Here is an 8946-nt window from a genome sequence, read left to right as displayed (position 1 = left end):
TCAGGCACTTCAATTTAAACCATACTCTATTGTAAAAACTAAAAGTTTAATCCTGAATTTCCCATTTAATATATTCTGCTCATGTAAAGCCTTCGTTTAAATCAGGTCTGAGTGTTTGGGTTTACGGTTACTTTGGGAAAAAAAAAAAAAAAAAAAAAGAATATGAATCAAGTAGAAGCAACTGCAGCAGCATATTGTCACCACTAGATAGCACTAGAATGTTACCACAAAATCCGTATATAACTCCAAGTCGTTTGACTCCAAATGCTTCACCACAGTCAGACTGATGCAAGAGTTTATTACACTAAAGGTCCGATTAAATCTGTAGAAATCAAGTTTAAACCTACATTTTTACATGTTAATTGTTAAAAAACGACATGGTGCTTAAGGATACAGATGTTGTAAAATGCGGGTTAAAGAGGGCTTTACACACCTGTACGCGTGCAAAACGTTATTCGAAGCACAATCTTTTAGACCCGCCCACATTCTCCGTTCATTGAAGATGATTGGTTCGTGCTCATGTCACTAACGCCATGGGTACGCCGAACAGTTCCCCAGGCGCGTTGCAAACACAATCGGTACTTCACTGTTATTTTTATGATGAATTTAAACAACTACGATTGTTTCTCGCTATTTCAAATATCATTTCGAAAGGGCAGGAAATAAAGTGGCAAATGCCACAGGAGGTGATTAAATCATAATTGCTGTGTTGGAATAAAATCTCAGCAATGTCGCTTCTCTGCGTGCGAGGTAAGTGAAGTGTTTGGAACCTTTGAATATTTGTTTAGGTTTTTTGTTGTTGTTATTGCATTATATCCCTTTTACTGTGTTTATGTGCTTCTTGAAATAACGTGTGATAGCCTATAAACTTGAAATGTACTTGAAGCCGGTTAAAGCAACAAGTAACACTAACAGGTTTTGATATAAGTTATAAATCAAGAACAGGTGTAACCGGGGAACAAGTGTAACACGGACTCGTATGTGTGTTAGTCTACTGTGGATTGGAGGCGACTCGTCTTCTCTGTTAATGCGCTTAACGGGTTTTCCCGCTGCTGAATTGTTATGGCACCGCATATGCTGTGATCACCTGTCTGGCTGTCCTACTGTAGCTTTGATTGTTTATGACACCAAGTACACATTTTCCCCTGGATTATTGCGTTTCACCCTCATCAGAGATATATTTCCGCACAAAACGCTGCAAATGTGATATTTGTGCACCTGTTGTTGACTGCAAATTATTTCAGTAGCCATTGAGCTTGACTAGAACTAACTTTTGACACTCAATTTAAGTGTACTTTTATATCAGAGTTGTGCTGATTTAATCGATTCTACTTTAGCTTTGAAGCCCTTTACTGTAACTCCTAAATGTTGTAGCTTATTTATAATACAGTGCTCGAAGAATACTCGATTGAAGTCTGGAACCATTAAGTACCATAATCGCAGTTGGGAATTTAAACGAAAGCCTAAACATTAAACTTGATCACTTTTCTGTAATAGAATCAGAAAAAAATCCTCTTACATCTAACAGGCCTACCTAAACGTGAATATCACGGATACTTGATTGCTCTTTTGACATGAGCCTGTAAGTCAAAACCCATCAACCATCCAGATCACCCTAACATGGATAGCAATGTTACTGATTTGGATCTTTGAGTCTCAATCAGCAAAATGAACTAATATTTTTGGTAATTTCAGCAGAATATAATTGAAATGTTACATGGTAATAACCAAATTCCCAACACATCAACGTACACAAGTGTTGATCACATTTAGAATAAGAGAAAACTATAATGCAGGCAATTTAATGCAATTCATTGCTTAGCTGGTTTTTCATTCTTTTGTCACATCACATGCATTAGTCACAGGCTCAGTCTCAGACTATGTACCTGATGCATATAGCATATAACTGGAAACACTTCAGGATTTTCGAAGTCGTCATCTGATTGGTTGAATTCTATAGAATGCCCAGGAGAAGCAATTGTTGTGCTCTTTAACAGTACACCTGGAAACACAGATTCGGTGATGACGAACCCCATCATGAAAGAAGAATGTGTCAGTGACAATAGCCACGCTTCCCCTGTTTCCAGGACCAGTGGCGTTTCCACTGTCACTTCCAGGGCTTAATCTGTCCTCGTCGGGGCTTCCTCGGCGCCAGCGGCCAGGGTTTTTAGGCCCGCCGAATACCTTTTGGGCTCAGTGCTACAGATCCGAGGTAATCAGCCCAGCCTGGCCCATTGAAAGCCCTGGCTTGCGCTGGCTCGACTGTGGAAAAGTTGCTAATGAGCTCTAATCAGGATACTAAACACTGATTTTTTTCATAGACACTTTAAAATACGTCCGAAAGTGTTACACACAGACACTGGTCTGTTTTTGTAGGGACATCAACGTTACATTTTCACGCCCCCTAAAAAGGACACTGAACAGAACAAACTGCGATTTGTTGCTTTACATGTCAGTCAGATATCCTTGCCGGTCCTTGGCCAATGAAAGCTGAGTCTAGACGTGCTGTCAGCCCAAAGGTCTGGCTAGTGGCTTCACAAGACTACATCCCAATAGGCTGAAGTTATTCAGTCTGGACAAAACAGAAATGATTAGCTCACCTGCCTAGTCTTTGGGTCAGAATTGTTTGTTCGTCACGAGTTATGGAAAAGTGCTATCATGAATTCAGTAATGTGAAATTGAGACGAGAAATGCATCATGTAACTGTAGGAGTATAAATAAATGACGTTTGTTTGCAAGGAAGGTTGAGAATATTAACTAATTTATGTGTCCAATACAGCTGTCAAATCACGAGACAAAAGAACGAACGACTCCGAAGACTCAAGATAATTACCATTTCCGGTTAACACAGCATACACAGAAAAAAAGGAAAACACACATTATCCAATTTACGCAATCTTATTATTTGCAATCTACCCAACAAAATTGTGTTTCTCTTCTAAACATGATTTCTTTGCTTTCAATTAATGTAATTCTCTTAAATGTGCAATCTACTAGATTATATTATTTGGGGTTAATGTGAACCAATCAAGTACTCGAACATGATTTTTGCTGAAACTGTAGTTCCCAGCATGCTTTGCGTGGGACTTGACGAAAAGAGTAAAAATGTTGAACTTAAGTGTTATTTTATGTGTTTTTTGTGGAAAATTAGATAAGGGGGAGACTATATTGTTTAATAGTGTTTAATGTTTAATTATGTTGGAATAATTAGAATCATTTAAATTATACTGGGTTACTATAGTGGAGAAGAGCGGAGCGATTGCTTAGGCTGTGGACTGAGACAGCATGTCATTAAAGGGGGGGTGAAATGCTGTTTCATGCATACTGAGCTTTTTACACTGTTAAAGACTTGGATTCCCATCCTAAACATAGACAAAGTTTCAAAAACTAATGTTGGATGTTTGATGGAGTATTTCTGTGTTAAAAATACTCCTTCCGGTTTCTCACAAGTTTCAGAGAGTTTTTTTCGAGTATGGCTCGACTTGACGTGAACAGAGCGGAAGGTCCTTGTATGGGCCGTACGGGCTCTTCTCCCGGTAGGGTGCGCGCGCGTGAGTAGAGCGAGAGAGGAAATGCACGCCCGTAAACACTCGCTCAGCTGCAGATCCAGTCGTCCGTGAACACTTATGTCGTTATAGTCCGCGCCGCGCTCCACTTTATTCCTATGGGTGACATCAAGCTACTTCAACGCTTCAGCACAGCATTCCGGGAAGGCAGCGCTGCATTTGAACCGATTTGAACGCAGAAATGACGGGAAGCTTCACAACATCGCTTCAGTCGCGTCTCAAAGTGGATTTCCATGGCCACTGCTGTTTAGTTGCATACACTAGTCCATAAACCGAATCATGTCCTCATAAACTGCGAGTAAACACACACAAATGTTGACAGGCCACTAAATACAGTACCACAGAGACGGACGTCCTGCTGTTGCTGTTTCTCCTGTTCAGTTTATTTCAGCCTCCGAATGATTCTGGATCATTATCTGTATTAGCTGAGAATCGATAGCCATGGGTTTCTCCACGCTTGAGGACCTCACCGCTCAACCCCTCCAGGCGCTCGTTTTTTTCCGGAAAGACTCGGTACAGCCTATATTTATTTTATAAATATAATAAAACTAAAGACTTTTCGGAGATATGAAGGATGCAATACTACTCTATAGGTACTCAAGATTGACATGAGATTGACTGAAACTGAGTGTTTCACCCCCCCCTTTAAAGAGCATTTCATACATAGCACTTGACATGTTTATTATGTGCTATTGCTGGTTAATAGAATGAAAGTTAGCTTGTGCAGTCTTATAAATCAGTCAAGTGACCACTAAAATATACAAAAACAAATTAAGCATGTGATTTGATTAAAGAGGCAGGGTCTCAAGCCCCCCTGTGCACACCACTGTTCTTAGGAAGCCATGTTAAAATAATTTTGAGACTACTCAATTGGGTTACTTAAAAATTACTTCATTCCATGATGTTGAAGTTATGTAGAACAAATTATGTTTGTTTAACTTAATTGAATCATGTGGAACCAATGTACTAAATCATGTAAATCCAACACACCTTTTTTTTCAGTGTAGCATTAAGCCTATGGGTCCGTCCTGGGATGAACTCGTTCTTGAGTCATATTGAAGATTTGTTCGAAATGAATCATGATTGACTTAGTCTTGCGTAGTGAGACCTTCAGACTGATGGCAAAATGTCTGGACTCCATCGCAGCCCAGAGGCCACCTGACTGAAAAGGACCAATCATAGTTTGTTTTGCTCTGCATCATGTTTATGGGCATTTAAATGTGAAGCCGGCATGCAGCTAATGAATTATTAATTCAAGAATGTTGTGCAAGTTTACTGCAACAGTGGTGCTGCAAACTTCAACTACTTTAATAATCCAGCATTTAATTGATCCTGATAAGCCATCAACAGATTGCTTCTTCCTTGAGGGGGTTTGGCGTCATGACGGCTTTGTTTCCAGGTGGACCATTAAAGAACACGACACACACGTAACCAGAAATCTCATAGAATTCATCCAGTCAGATGATGACTTTAAAACTCCTGAAGTGTTTCCCATTTTGTGTGCCTTATGCATCAGAATTTCATCCAACGGTCCTTGGGTTGATTATACTCTCAGATGTCACACGCATCACTACAAGTAATCAAAATGAATAATAATGTCATAACCGACTCTTTTGGTGAAAACTACAGACTTCTCTCTGGTGACATATGCAGGACTTATACAATTATTTAATCCTCCTAAACCCAGTCCCTGCAAGTTTGTGTTCATCTTCCTCCATTTTTGAGTGTAACTCCTAAATCCCAAAATCCAATCAACAATTGATGCATAGAATCAAGTCCCTGCCCTACTTTCTTTTTCTTCACAATATGGAAGAAAAACATGTTGCTCCTTCTGTTTCATTGTGAATTAAACTGTTAAAACCACTGGTGGCAACCACCTAGAATACCTTAGAATAGTGGTGACTGCTTTTGCATGCAAAGCACCACTCACAGTTCTTCATAAAATGTAAAAGTCTAATTAATTGATCAGTTCTGTTGATCTACTGTGACTTAGTTTAGAGCAGCTAAATATTCTGCCCTTAAAAGTAAATGTATGTAAACTGAATATTTCCAGTGGCAGTATGCATGCATGTACTGTGAGAATGCCATCAATTTTAGAATAATCTATAGAAGATTCCTCTCTTTATAAATCCAATACAATTGATTTTAGTTTGTCTGGACTAGAGTAAATTGCTGTTCTGTGAGGTCCTTTGTGTCACAAAGATCTGTCATGCTGTCAGCCGTCATGAGAGAGGAAGCATATAGAGAAAATCAAAAGAGACTGACATCTCGATGATGAATAGAGAGATATTCTGGGATAATGGTACAATATAAATATGATTTGCTCTCATCGTGAATGCAACAGTTGATCATTATGTTTTGCCTTTTATATCAGCGTTCTGCTCCAGGCCATGTTTTACGGTTAAAAGAAGTTTGGCGCTTCAGATTTGATTTGCCGTGTTTTGTGTTGCTTTGGATTGTTGAGAACTCAGTTCATTTGTTTAGAAGTTTGTTCTCCACATGTAGAGAGGAACACAGGCACAAGGGGAAAGTTAGATGGATACAGCATGATGTGTTGGGGGAGGGACAGAGCTTCGGTGTAATCCTCTAGCCATCTGGTGCTGTGTGGGCCTGTGTGATTGCAGCCGCCGCTTCACATGTGTGCATGCCAGTGTAGCCTCTGTTTTTCTAATCTGACCAGGAAATGCATTCAAAGCTTGCTGGATATCTCGTTATCTTTCTTGTATTAGATCTGGGCATCGTCTTCTACTCCAAGTCTCTTCTACTTTCCCGAAAGATTGCGATAGTTAGTTACTAAAGTTTAGGTAATGGCATGTCGTCTTCACCAGGACTTCTGCTATGTTTTAAAGGGATACTTCACTGACTTTTCATATTAAACTATGTTATTCCCTTAACTTAAACGAGTTGATGCATACCTCTCTCGTCTCAGTGCGTGCACTTAATCTCTCTGACAGGCAGTGACGATCTGATAGCATTTAGCTTAGCTCCCTAAGCCCAGTTCATTCACTATGGAACCAAACAGAGATCAAGTTAGAAGTACCAAACACCTCCACGTTTCCCCTATTTAAATACAGTTACACGAGTAGTTGAACGATCAAGTATGGTGACAAAATAAAACGTGGCGCATTTCTAATCGGATTAAAAAGGAGAACTATAATGTATGGTGGAATAGCACTTCTGAGAGTACTTCGGCTCGGCGCAGTAAAAAGCCCCGGCCGAAACATCTTCCCTCACATCTCCCTATTGACAGAAATGAGAGAGTGAGGGGGAGGTGTGAGGAAAGATGTTTCAGCCGGGACTTTTTACTGCGCCGAGCCGAAGTACTCTCAGAAGTGCTAATCCGCCATACATTATAGTTCTCCTTTTTAATCCGATTAGAGAAGTACATTGTTTTATTTTGTCACCATACTTGATCGTTCAACTATTCGTGTAACTGTATTTAAATAGGGAAAAGATGGAGGTGTTTGGTACTTCTAACTTGATCTCTGTTTGGTTCCATAGTGACTGAACTGGGCTTAGTGGGCTAAGCTAAATGCTATCAGATCATCACCGCGCGTCAGAGAGATTAAGTGCACGCACTGAGACGAGAGAGGTATGTATCAACTCGTTTTAGTTAAGGGAATAACATAGTTTAATATGAAAAAGCGGTGAAGTAACCCTTTAAAGCCTGCAAGAAATGTAAAGCCCACGACAAGAACGATAACTATATCAGCACCACACCAATGTACAATATTATTCTGTTTATTAGAAGTGAGCGCTGCGGTTTTGCCATCTGCCGCTTTAAAGGGATGGCTCACCCAAAAAGGAAAATTCTTTTATTTACTCAACCTTAAGTTTTTCTAAACCTTTATGAGTTTCTTTCTTCTGCCGAACACAATAATAAGTAAATGATGGCAGAATTTTTGGGGTGAAGTACCCATTTAAATGCTTGAGCTCTTTAAAGCAGGATGCGTTCCAATTGGCCGCAAATGTTTTTATCATTCATCAGCTGAGAAAGCCATTCTGACGATATCGCTTCTAAATCTAACTATTCTTATCGTTATGGTTGTAGTTATCATCCTTGTTGTGATCTTGTTCTCCAAGATGGCATTTTAAACCTATTATCTTGTCTTTTTCATATAAAGAAACATTATCTCTCAAATTACATTGTTGACTTGTATCCTCACTGTGCTAAACAGAGTTATTTTAGTATTATTTATATTAGCTTTTATTAATATTTAGCTATTACTTTTATATTTTCAGTTTTCTTTTGAATTGTAGCTTATGTTTGTTTATTTATATCAGTTGTAGATTTGGTAATTAGTATTTGTAGTATTTCAACTTATTTTATTTCAGTTTATTGCCAAGGCAACATTTCTAATGAAGTTATTATCACATTTTTACTTTGCATTGTATCAATCTTTAAATCAGCACTAGGTAACTTTTGCTTTCGGGGTCCAAAAAAATATTGACCTCTACTACTGTCGTAAACTCTGTCATCCTACATCAGGAGATGTGCACGTGCATTTGTTGACATGACAACCATGATAGCCCTGAACTAGTGATGAGCGGGTTGTCTCATAACCCGCGGACCCCGTATGTCTATTTAATGGTCGCGGGTGTGGGGCGGGTTGTAAAAATATATACAGTGGTGTGGGGTGGGCAAAATAATTTCATAAAAGTGGGACCCGCGGGTTGGAAAAAAGCCGACCCGTGCATCACTAACAGTTACCCTGAACACTGTTCACATGCAGGAGTTCTGCTTGCGTCGCGTGTGAAGTGTCTTCATTCCAGGTACAGTGGCATATTTTTCAGCATGTCATATGAATATAATTTTAATGGGTTTTATTTTTTTCAAACACCAAATGATCGCGATGCTCACGTTTACAATCCAGCGTCATTATAGTAGCCTAGTCTATTTGTTACCGTTTGACAGAATCTATATGATACTTCAATTCAATGTTTGAGTGATGGGTAATAACCATCGCAAGCATGACAGCCAAGACAGCATCAGTTGGGCACGCCTCCTTCAGCTCACGCCAACGAGCAAACGCTGGCCCAGTGTTGATCCTCGCCTTGACTTTAATCCGATCACTTTTTCGTTTCCTCTTATTGCTTTCCTCCAACAAAACCTTTGTTTTCTTATTTTTCTGTGCTGCTTCGGACATGACTATAACATCCGACAAACAAACGAGGGCTTGCATGTCCGAATTCAAGGAAGTGTGGGTGTTGGTGGAAGTGACGTATATGCCGTGAAGCAGTCGTATTTTGTAGTTATTTTTGTTCTTGGGGTACTACCCGAAACCAGAAGTTTAAAAGTACGATTAAAAACGATACAGACCCCGTCAGGCTATGGCAGACGTGTCCTTCAACCTATTGTAAGTCGATATTATCACAAGAG

The sequence above is a fragment of the Pseudorasbora parva genome, chromosome 3, assembly GCF_024679245.1.
Source record: "Pseudorasbora parva isolate DD20220531a chromosome 3, ASM2467924v1, whole genome shotgun sequence".
In the NCBI taxonomy this organism is placed as follows: Eukaryota; Metazoa; Chordata; class Actinopteri; order Cypriniformes; family Gobionidae; genus Pseudorasbora; species Pseudorasbora parva.
Note: the sequence above shows the minus strand (reverse complement) of the source record.